Below are 12,376 nucleotides of genomic sequence, written 5' to 3' on the forward strand. Positions count from 1 at the left end.
TTCAAAGATACTTTAGGAGCTTTTTGTTTTGTTTCATTTTATTACTTGTCATTATCAGGTATTATTAATTATAATTACTCTTTATATGTTTGTTCTTGTTTTTAAGTTTAGTTAGTACAGTAATACTTTATTGAGGCGAGGTGTCCCCCTTAAGGTTCTAGTGTCACGCGAGGGTCACAGGAGATCAGCGTTGCAACACACTTGTGTTGAAACACATGCTGAGTGGCTCCTTTTTTAAACACCACACGTTTTTATATTTGTATATTTTTAAGTTGCTTTTTGTTATTTATGTGTGTTGAAATAAATGTTATTTCTTTCTTACAATGATAAATATTAAAAATGAAAAATATTTATCTCATTAACAAAAATGCTACAAACATAATAGTCGATGTGATCTTCTTTTAATTTATTCCAAGTAATTATAGTCCGGTACTTCAACTTAATGATCATACGGTCATTGGACCAGTGGTTGAATCATTGTGATCGTAATACCGTGAGGTCGGGGGATCGAATCTGTGCCGTGAAATATTTTTACAGTTTAGTATGTTTGAAAGTTGATTTTTCTGAGAGATAAACTTTAATTTAAAACAATTATAATAGTTGTAGTGTTAATTTTTTTTATGTAATATTAATTGTTGTTTTTGTGTACGAAAGCGCTTTAAATGAATATTGTATTTAACCACAGAAATGCTAGTATTTTAGAAATGCATACTAATTTTATTTTATTTTTCTTGCAGATTCGAAAAAAGCTGTTTGAAAAAACCTAGGTAAGTTTAATTTACAAACCTTTTCGAGAATAATATTACAGGGCCCGTAAACGGACAAGTTCAGATCCAAGCGAGAGTACAACCAAATGATGGGCTTAAGAAGTTGCGTCGGTCGTCCAATGGTGAATAATTCATAACATACTACCGAAATGTAAATAAATAAAATATAAATTCTTGCCATACAAAACAATAGAAAATATAATGAATAATTAGGCTACGCGATGAAACAATAGGCATGGAAAAGCCTCAGCTTCACCTAACATGAATTACCAGTGGGAGGCTCCTTTGCACAGGAAGCCGGCTAGATTATGGGTACCACAACGGTCCCTTTTTCTGCCGTGAAGCAGTAATACGTAAACATTACTGTGTTTCGGTTTGAATGGCGCTGTAGCTAGTGAAATTACTGGGCAAATAGACTTAACATCTTATGTCGCAAGGTGACGAGCACAATTGTAGTGCCTCTCAGAGTTTTTGGGCTTTTCTAGAATCCAGAGCGACACTGCATTGTAATGGGTAGGTCGTATCAATTACCATCAGCTGAACGTCCTGCTCGTCTCGTCCCTTATTTTCATAAAAAAAAAAACATTGAATTCATGTTTCCATGCAGCGCTGTTTTTATGCCATCCCCTCCTCCCTAAGGTGTTGATCCATCTTTTTTACCTCTTTTTTTTTTTGCCAACCTCAATTTTCGACGTTGTCGAAAATAGTAATATTATAAAATTGTCTCAGACAAAACCAAAACTTTTCTCATCATTGTCATTATCCCGACTATAAATATGTTAGCTAACTTGTATATAGTGTTTCTACATTATGCTCCAAATATATTGTTTAACCCCGACCAAAATCGGAAACTATCGAGCCTCAAGCGATAGTCTTCATCGGAAATCAAACTAATCGATTTTCATTTCGTCGACAGGAAATTAAATCCTTTGAGAGCGCTCAATAAACGATTTCGGCTAAGCGCGACACGTGTATTACGTTCCACCCGAACGTAAAATATTTTTAATACCTTCATTAAATTTCTCGGATTTCAAATCGAGATAGGACTGAACTGTAATTGAATTTGTTCAATGAATCTGATATTCTTAACCCCTGCAGCAGAATATTAGCGAAATATTTATTAAACGCTGGCAAATTGGTTGGTACAAATACTTTGTTAAGTGAATGGAATGTTTTGTGAGGGTAGTTCAAAATCTAATGAAAATATCTAGTGGCTTATATTAGTATCTACTAGTTAGTTAACTGAGCCGTTCGAGTGACGTATCGTTGATAAATCTTGATATGTCTTGTTCAACTCTCAGGTTGTGGCTTCGACAGGATCTACTTTACAGTTGATAACCTGCTCAACCCCAATATTTGCATATTAAGTAATTGAGTTGAGATCTCGCCCTATAAACCACAATTACAAATTGTTTAATAAGTATTTATTTGTTGCAACTTCAAATGCTTCAAAAGATTTCTTTAAAAGTTTTAGCTAAGTAAGTAAGTGTAAGAAAAAGTTATTTATTAACAAATTATTTTATTGATTATAAAATATATTTTATTTTGAGTATGTACATTATTACTATCACTATTGAATACTTTAAAAGTAACAATTGGTTAGAGTGAGAGAGGAGGAGCCCGCCTACCGCTGCCGTATGCGTGAGAGAAAGATAAGCCAGACAGACTGGCGCCGTAACGCGTTACGTTACAAAGCGGTTAACCCTCCCATAAGAAGTTATTCACTTCAAAAATATGTTTATTTTACCATTCCTATTACGAATACGGGTAATGCGTCTTATTCTAATTCCAGTTTCTGTTAGGAAGGTTTTAGTATGGAGTTTATATGCCTACCTTCCAGTTTACCAGTGGGAGGCTCCTTCAGGGAGGATTATGTGTACCACAATGGCGACTATTTCTGCCGTGAAGCAGTAATGTGTAAACTTTACTGTGTTTCTGTCTGAAGGGCGCCATAGCTAGTGAAATTACTGGGCAAATGAGACTTAACATCTTATGTCTCAAGGTGGGGAGCGCAATTGTAGTGCCGCTCAGAATTTTTGAGTTTTTCAAGAACCCTGAGTGGCATTGCGTTGTAATGGGTAGGGCGCGTCCTGCTCGTCTCCTACCTTATTTTATCCCTTAATAAAAAAAATGGTCCCTTAATAAAAAAAAAGTTTCATCACCAGATCAGTTTACGTTAGATGTTAGTTGGTCTGTTGTAGTCACGTTATTAAGTATCTTTGTCATTCGTTACAAACTAACCATTAAAAAAATCCAGTCGCCATTTTATAGTCTCATACATCAGTTGGGTTACTCCTCCTTCTCAAAAGGCATATATTTACAGATGGGTATAAGATATTCACGTTCAGTGAATTTATATCCTAGTTTGAATAAAAATTTTATTTGAATTTGTATTTAAGAGCACTTCACCATAGGATTCGTATTAAGTATGATTCTATCCTTTTACAATAGTTTGAATTATATTTGATCCAATAAAATTTGAAGAGTTCGCTCAATTGCTTTTTGAGCATCATCAATTTCAAATTTTTATTACGGAACCAACTGGAAATATAACTCATTCAAACTCAAATAATTCCTTTTCAAATCGGTAAAATAAACGACAAAAAGTTAAAACATGATAAACTCGTGTAAATTTGCGTGCATTTTTTTAAAATCTCTAACTTATTAAAATCATTATAACTAATTCTAGTAGGCTTCATAAGATACATAATAGCTTTAAGGTAAATGTATACACTTCTATAATAAAGTCCCAGCCACTGTTCAGGCATTATCTATAAATAAATTTAAATGTTTTACAAAAAAATGGCTCTGTCGTAAGTCCTATTACTCCACTGCTGAATATCTAAATGATCGGACAGCCTGGGACAAGATTATGATTATTTTCTAGTGATAGAAATGACTGTACAATATTGTATATTTTTATTGAAAAGAGCGCAAAAAAACGAATGCTGGGAGAGTTTCTTGCGCCGCTTCTTCTCTCTCAGTATCTAGTAGTTATTAGAAATGACATCAAAAAGAATTCTAAAGGAATCAATTTTGAGAAAATAAATGCCTTTTATGCCTTGCCATTATGATTCTAGTCCTATACAGTTTTGATTTCTGCATCTTAGTGCCAATATAATAAATTTAAGCAGTCGAAGTATATTTGACAATCATATTACCTATTTTATACACAAAAAACACCATAAAAATGTCTTTAATTAATGTATGTGTCATGCATTACTTAGATTGCATTTCAAAATCACCTAAGCGGTGCCATTTTGTATATTTCTTTGATAATGTTTTCATGTAAGTAGGTGGCTATTTTATGACAATAGACTTCTTTACATCTGTACAAACCTATATAAAAACAAGTAACAAGAAAAAAGTAAGCATTATCCTAATCTAAACAAAAATACTTGTTATTTATTCTGTTTCTTATAATTTTGAGTAGTAAGTACAATTTCTATTACCTTTATATATACAGGATGGCCGAGAAGTTGACATCCAAAGCTAATATTTTAATTTGGCTGATTTTATTGGCCACTGTTCTGGGAAGTTTTTAAAAATAGTTAGAAGCCATAGGCTTTTTTTTTTTTGATAACATGAACATTTTCATGAATTTAGCTGGAGCAGTTATCTTGAACTTACGACTCAATTCTAAACTAGTTCCGTATTGTCTAAATTATTCATAGTTTCTTATGTGGTTATTGCAACTGTAGTTAATAATAATCAACAATAAAATTAACTAAAAGTGTTAAAAAAAAATTAGAAAAAAGACCTAAACCACAATTAGGTGAAAAAAGCGGATAAAAGGGGAAAAAATTTACTATCTCCTAAACTACGCAAAATCGTAGAACATACATAGGGGTGATTCGGATACTCATCACTATGAGGCTTTCAAATGTTTAGCTTTGGACGTCAACTTCTCGGCCAACCTGTATAAATCCAGTGTCCTGATGTTTGTTTCCAGTTAATCCCTAAACTGATCAACTTTCAACAAAAAATTTATTTCGATTTGGGACCCATTATTATTTTTATTTCCAATATTTGTTTTGTATGGACATAAATATTTTCTATCAGAGATTTTACTGACGCATGGTTTGACAGTTCCGCTGTGAAACAATTTTCTTTACAACAACATGGAGCATATTTTACGAAATCATTCTTGATTTTGTTAAATACTAGCTGACCCGACGGACGTTGTTCTGTAAAAAATAAATTAAATAATGTTTTTATATGAATTTGTCAATAATATATCATGACATCAAAAATTACTTCGTAAAATATGCACCCTGCTGTCGTAATGAAATTGTTTCACAGCAGAACTGTCAAACCGTGCGTCAATAAATTCTCTCATAGAAATTATGTATGGACACATCAAAGGAAAAACAAATTTGTTGTTTTTATTTAATTTGGCAGCATTTTCCTATTTATTCACCTTTTAAACCTTCCCTGGACTTCCACAAATAATTCAAGATTAGGTCTTGAATTATTTGGCCAAATCGGTCCAGCCGTTCTCGATTTTTAGCGAGACTAACGAACAGCAATTCATTTTTATATATGTATATAGATGTACGTCTGTCGGGTCAGCTAGTAGAAACTATATGCATGGTATGCCTGTTGAAATAAAAACAAGCCTTTATATAAATGTAAATAATCTTCGATCTAAGAATGCTAATAAAAGCTGTTTTCTAAGAGAAAGGCACGCGATATTAATAACGAATAGCCCGTGGGAAGGTTACCCTTTCAGAGAACTACTTTTTTTCACCTTACATTATTATTTAATAAAAAATATTACGTCGTGAAGCAATTCCTTAAATGAAAGTATTCCCTTTCATGTTCAAAACGCGTTCATCGAAAGAGGTATGTTTCGACAAGCAACAGAAATTGACATAGATTTGATGAAATGAAACTGGAGAATCTTTGAAGAGTTTCGAAATGTTCAAACATTGCAATATTATTGATGTAAAACACTGTATGAGATTATTATTTTTTTATAGAAGAGGAAGACAAAATAGCGATAGAAATGATTGTACAATATTGTATATTTTTAAGAGCGCAAAAAAAAGAATGCTGGGAGAGTTTCTTGCGCCGCTTCTTCTCTCTCAGAGCGCCATTTGTTTCCGAAGCGGTAGTAGTATCTAGTACATTAGAAATGATGTCATAAAGAACTCTAAAGGAATCAATTTTGAGAAAATAAATGCCCTTATGCCTTTATAGATCGATGTGTATATCCCTTGCCGTGGCAAATATTTTCGTTCGTTCCACTAATGGCCGGCTTTTAGTGTATCACGTTACTGTCGTTTCCACATTAACATTGTTTGCTACAGTAATGTTATCCGAGGAGTATGATGTACGCGGAACATTTCGATTTGTCCGCACAAGGACAGTCTCGCGGGAAATTAAGAACTGAACGAGAGTGACCGCCATACACGGCGGACATCTTGCTTTCTGATATCACAATTTATTTATCTTAGCCTGAGAGAAGAATTTTTACGATATTACATCATTTTGTAGCGTCTACATTCTAGCATGAAAGATTACTCACTCAAGTTAAACTTCTGTCAAAAGAATCTTATATCTTAATATATATAAATTACGTGACACGTTGTTTGTCCGCGATGGACTCCTAAACTAATGAACGGATTTTAATGGGGATTACTTCATGGATTGCAGTTTGGTCCAACTTGAGAGATAGGATAGTTTTTATTTCGATTTGGGACCTATAATTATTTTTATTTTCAATATTTGTTTTGTATGGACATATTTTCTAAGAGATAATTTAGTGACGCACGGTTTGACAGTTCCGCTGTGAAACAATTTCATTATAACAACAGGGAGCATATTTTACGAAATAATTCTTGATGTTTTGAAATATTATTGGCAAATTCCTATAAAACAGTATTTTTTTTTATTATCTACAGAATCAACGTCTGTAGGGTCAGCTAGTTATAAGTATTTTTGAAGATATATTCGCTTTCTCGTTTATTCTAATACTGTCAAAATTCCAATATTAAAAAAGAATTAAAAATAATTCACATTAATTCAAATACATTCCAAAGTCTCTCCTGACTCCTTCTTTTGGATACAATTCCAGTCTTCTTTGCCAATAATTATATTCAAATAGAGCAATGGTTTGCAATTCTTAGATAGAGAAGTCAACTTTCCATGACTTATTGGCTTAATTTCCTATTCCATAAAAAGTAACCTTTTTACGAAATCTTTCGATCTTTAGGGTTCGGGACCTCTAAAAGAAAAACCGTAGCCCTTATAGGATCATTTTGTTGGTCTTCCGTGCGTTTGTCTGTCTATCTGTCAAGACCTTTATCTCGGTTGAAATAACGCGATCCTACATCCTTAGGTCCACAGTCTCTAGTTGTGGAAAATATAAACTTCTAAGTTATCGCAAAAAAATAGATACTTCAGTTTATGCCACAAAATAATATATTTCGACACTCTCAAAGGAATTATAATTTACAGAGTATTTTCCGTTGACCTAGAACTATGAAATTTGGTAAAACCTGATTAACAAGTATACGAAAAAAATCAAAAACTTTTTTTTTACGAAAATAAGGGACGAGACGAGCAGGACGTTCAGCTCAGATGGTAATTGATACGCCCTACCCATTACAATGCAGTTCCGCTCAGGATTCCTGAAAAACCCAAAAATTCTGAACGGAACTACAATTGCGCTCCTCACCTAGAGACATACGATGTTAAGTCTCCTTTGCCCTGTAATTTCACTAGCTACCTCGCCCTTTAGACCAAAATACAGTAATGTTTACACATTACTGCTTCATGGCAGAAATAGGCACCGTTGTAGTACCCATAATCTAGCCGGCTGTCCTGTGCAAAGAAGCCTCCCACTGGTAAGAACATACATATTGGTAAATAAATCATTAAAAATAATTGTGCGGGACCCTCGATGGTTGAGTCCGACTTGTTCTCGTCCGATTTAAATTTTTTTTTGGATGTTTTATTTGCTTGATTAAAAATAATAGCTATGATTTTAGCGTGATTTAACTGGTCGTAACAAGGGATGTATATTATAAGGACATTTTATTTGACAACTTAATGAAAATACCTCATCGTTACATAAATCATACTTTTAATAATACATTTTTATGGTACAGTTTATTTATGAGGTTATTTTAACGATCTCCTTGATAACATTTTGTGTGTAACGATTCAGATTTTATTACGTAATTCTTTTGGAATAAGAATATTTAATTAAATTGCATTATTTTGAATTTACAAACAGGTTACAATGATAGTTTGATATACTGTGCTGACTCGGCAAAAGTTGTTACGTATAAATTAAGAAACGGCCCGCTTATTGTATAAATTGACAAATATAATTGAATTATTTAAAAAAAAAAAAAATATAGCTATTTAAAAAAATAACGGGTTGCACTCCCGGAGTCCCGGCAGAAGTGAAAGCTTGAACATAAACGTTGGCCATTTTTTAATATTTTGGAATGGTTAGGGAATAATTTCGCACGAATTGCTTTATTTATCAGTATAAAAGTACTAGCATTTATGTGGTTAAATACAATATTCAGAACGATTACAATTATTTTACATATCATATCATTTTATCAGTTCATCTATATATATAAAAATGAATTGCTGTTCGTTAGTCTCGCTAAAACTCGAGAACGGCTGGACCAATTTGGCTTATTTTGGTCTTGAATTATTTGTGGAAGTCCAGGGAAGGTTTAAAAGGTAAATAAATAGGAAAATGCTCGGAATTAAATAAAAACAACAATTTTTTTTTTTTCTTTGATGCGTACCCCGTCGATTTTATTGACTCAACGGTTTGACAGTTATGCTGTGAAACAATTTCATTACAACAACAGGGTGCATTTTTACGAAGCAATTCTTGATGTTATGAAATATTATTGACAAATTCATAAAAAAACATTATTTTATTTATTATATACAGAACAACGTCTGTCGGGTCAGCTAGTTATATTATAAAATTATTCAAAAATACGTTTTTGTTTTATTTTTAACTCAATAACTTTGATTTCACATTCCGACTATATTATTCCCGAATACCTACATCATGTTTTTCTATTGACAGAACTGTCGAACAAATATTGGGTTTGAGCAGGTTATCAACTGTAAAGTAGATCCGGTAGATGAAGCCACAACCTGAGAGTTGAACAAAGCAAACAGAATTTTATAACGAGGCGGTACTCGAACGGTTAGCTCAGTTGGTTAGAGCACCGGCACGGAACGCCGGAGGTCGTGAATTTTGTTTTTCAAATTTTATTTGTGTATCAGTAAATGTTCAAGCTATGTTGCCGATATCTAAGCTAGCTACGAAATAATAAACACTTTAAGAAAATAAATTTGTTAAGTCATAATTTATAGTGAAATAACCAACAGTGCGTGTTAAGTGCCAGTTGCTTATGTGTTTAGTAATTTTAACCATTAATGTTTAACTAACCTTCGGTTTAAGTTTTATTAGGTTTTAACATGCACCTGAGTAATATGAGTAGAAATTTTTATATGAAATAAATGTAATTAGTATAGAAATTGCAACTTATTTAAATGATTGCACGCATACATTATTATATAATCGTTTAACTATTTTATATGCGATAAGCAGCTACTAACTTTAACGATTTCTTTTAAATATTTTCTTGTACCATGAAGTAGTTCGATTCTTTGTTTTGATATTAAGCTAACTGTAACATATTAAAGTAATTCTTTATGACGCCATTATATGACACAAAAAACTCGAACCCCTTTTTAAGTACATAGTTTTAAATTGTTTTTTTATTTTATGAAAATTCCCTAATTTTATTCCCGAGACGAGCAAGACGTTCAGCTGATGGTAATTGATCATAACAATGCAGTGCAAGATTCTTGATAAACCTCAAAAATCCTGAGCGGAACTACAATTGCGCTCGTCACCTTTACACATAAGATGTTAAGTAATAGTTTTAAATTCGGTACCTGTGTTTATATAAAGCAGAGAAAGCGATACTATGAAATATATAACTGTATGCATTAATTGCAAAATTTAAAATAACTTACGTCTTTACTAACATATCAAACTTGGCCTGTGGCCACAGAATAGAGATTTGCGCTGCAGAAATTCTGAACGTAAATTTTGACAAAATTAACATACAATGTGTTATTATATTATATAAATAATGATCAAAAAAATTATGGCCGTTAAAAATAGAGGTATCCCTAAATAACAATTTTTAATTGAGGGTAGACAAATATACTGTACTAATAAATGGAGAGCTGGTTGTTTAGTTTAGTTCTATTGCGAAAACTACTGAACCGATCGGAATAAGATGTATGCCAAAAGATGCAGCGTATTTCGGAGAAGGTTTAGTTAGTAAATGATGTGTTAGTGATATCTTATCCGGAACCTTTATTTTTTTTACCTATTATATTTTACCTATACATTTACATATAATCGCAATACATCTTAATTTATGGTAAAAAAAACTTTTGCCGGGTCAGTTACTTAATAAAACACTACAGTGATTTTCGTCAAAAATTCAAAATTCCAAATGGCAAAATCCAACATTCAACGAAAATATTCTATTTTATCGAAAATAATATTACAATTGAGCAAATGATTTGAGTTTTCTTTAGTGTTAATTCCGCCAATATTTGTCTTTAAACAATTCGACACGTGTTTCGCCTCTACACGAGGCATCCTCAGGACGTGTTGTCTCGCCAAAATCTGGAACGAGACTCTAGACTTCAGTCTTGTCGGAAGTATTCGCAGTATTGGCAGAATTAACACTAAAGAAAACTCAAATCATTCGTATAATTATGGATTTCCGCAAAGTAACGCCTACTTCAATAAATTTTATTACAATTGAGAATATTTCTGAATTATAATATATATAATAAAATAAAACAACAAACAAAGCTATAAGCATAAAATAAAAATGTACAACAGTCAAATTAGATTAATTATTTTTATTAGCCGGCAAAGTATATAGAAATGTAAGCAGTGATTATTCAAAACCATGTCGTCACGCGATAAACAGTTATACATCAGTAGTTTGTGCCAAGTAGAGTGTGACCACAGATCGCCTTGAAAATTTCTTAGAAATTTTACTGTTGAAATTTACTAGATAAAGACCAAGACAGTGCATTCCAAAAGTATTCCATAATATTTAAAAAAAACAGTGTAATTATGACGAGATAAGTATACTCTCCATAATAAGACGAGGTTATTAATACGAAATACATTTACTATTTATTCATTTTCAATATATTCTATTACTGATCGCGCTCCATTACTTTAGTCGACGAGAGCCGAACGATCGTTACAAGCTAAGCGTGAAAGCTCATTCTTATTCTATACCGAAAAAATAAAATGCTGGGTAAGCCTAAAGAATCCAATTTTTGTTAAAAATCTTAAAGCAATCTTGCAAATAACATTATTTTTAAGTATAGATCGAAAGTAGATTGTTAGAAATGGCGGATACAAGTGGAAAGTGAGAGTCCTTACGTGCGCAGAAAGTGCACACAAAACATAATGATCTGTGAGTATTCAATCAGAATTCAAAAATATTATGTGATTACATCAAGCAATTATCAAAAAAAGGCACCAGCTTCCATATTTGCAAAACACTGCTTAACTTCTAGTTGGCCGTGCCGTAGAGAACGAGCATAAAATCGTTAATGCCCAGACAATTATTACAAACACCTGGAGTAGTAGCAATTCATATAAAAAAGATTTGCGCTTGACAGGATAATGCCCTAGAGTCTAGATAATTACTACAAACACCTGGAGTAGAAGCCATTCATACTAAAAATATTTTCGTTTGACAGCATAATGCCCTAGAGTCTAGACAATTACTACAATTGCCTGAAGTAGTAGCCATTCATACAAAAAAAGATTTTAGTTTAACAAGCTGATGCCCTAGAGTCTAGACAATTACTAAAAACACCTGGAGTAGTGGCCATTCATACTAAATAGGTTTTCGTTTGGCAGGATAATGTCCTAAAGTCTAGATAATTACTACATTACTCCGGTAGAAGCCATTCATACAAAAAAGATTTTCGTTTGAGAGTATCTGTTCCAACTTCCAATACAAAACCGCGTGGACACTTTCACTCTGCATGTGCGCTGCGCTATATTCAAGCGCTGCTGCTGTGAAAAGCAAAAGTGGTATTTGAAACTCGTTCAACTAGTTGAATCATGTTGAATGAAATGAAAATTAGGCCTATTAGCACATTCAAGAACTGCTAATGTGTTTGCTAACATTTTTCCCCAGTATGAGATTTTTGTCCTATTCGTAAGCTGTTCATTGTTCTCAATTTCTTTGTATTTTGACGTTATAAAGAATACTTATTCTTGATAGCTTTTTAAAGATTTTGATGAAGATATATTGTTTGTCGAGATATATTGTTTTCATTCTAAATAAAAAAAAAACTTGAATTAAACTAAATTAATTAGAACTATAATTTCTTTGTAACGTAGTAAATAATTAAAATTAAGAAATTCAAAATTACGATAAAATAATATGTTTTGAACGCTAAATCCAAGTCCTTGCATCATTACCCATCGTTGTTACTTTGAGCAAAGATATGTCTAAACATCGTATGTCTCAAGGTGACGAGCGTAATTGTAGTGTGGC

General features: G+C 32.5%; 1 protein-coding gene across 3 annotated transcripts in view; it reads left to right on the top strand.

The window, feature by feature from the left end:
- The window catches only part of LOC126970443 (uncharacterized), a 182,366-nt gene that overhangs the window by 55,720 nt on the left and 114,270 nt on the right, over positions 1 to 12,376 (top strand). For all 3 annotated transcript variants that reach the window (XM_050816328.1, XM_050816330.1, XM_050816329.1), the window contains exon 2: positions 738 to 767. The gene's annotated coding sequence lies outside the window, so the exon portion shown is untranslated. The remainder of the gene's footprint in view (positions 1 to 737; positions 768 to 12,376) is intronic.

This window comes from Leptidea sinapis, chromosome 21, assembly GCF_905404315.1.
Source record: "Leptidea sinapis chromosome 21, ilLepSina1.1, whole genome shotgun sequence".
Lineage (NCBI taxonomy): Eukaryota > Metazoa > Arthropoda > Insecta > Lepidoptera > Pieridae > Leptidea > Leptidea sinapis.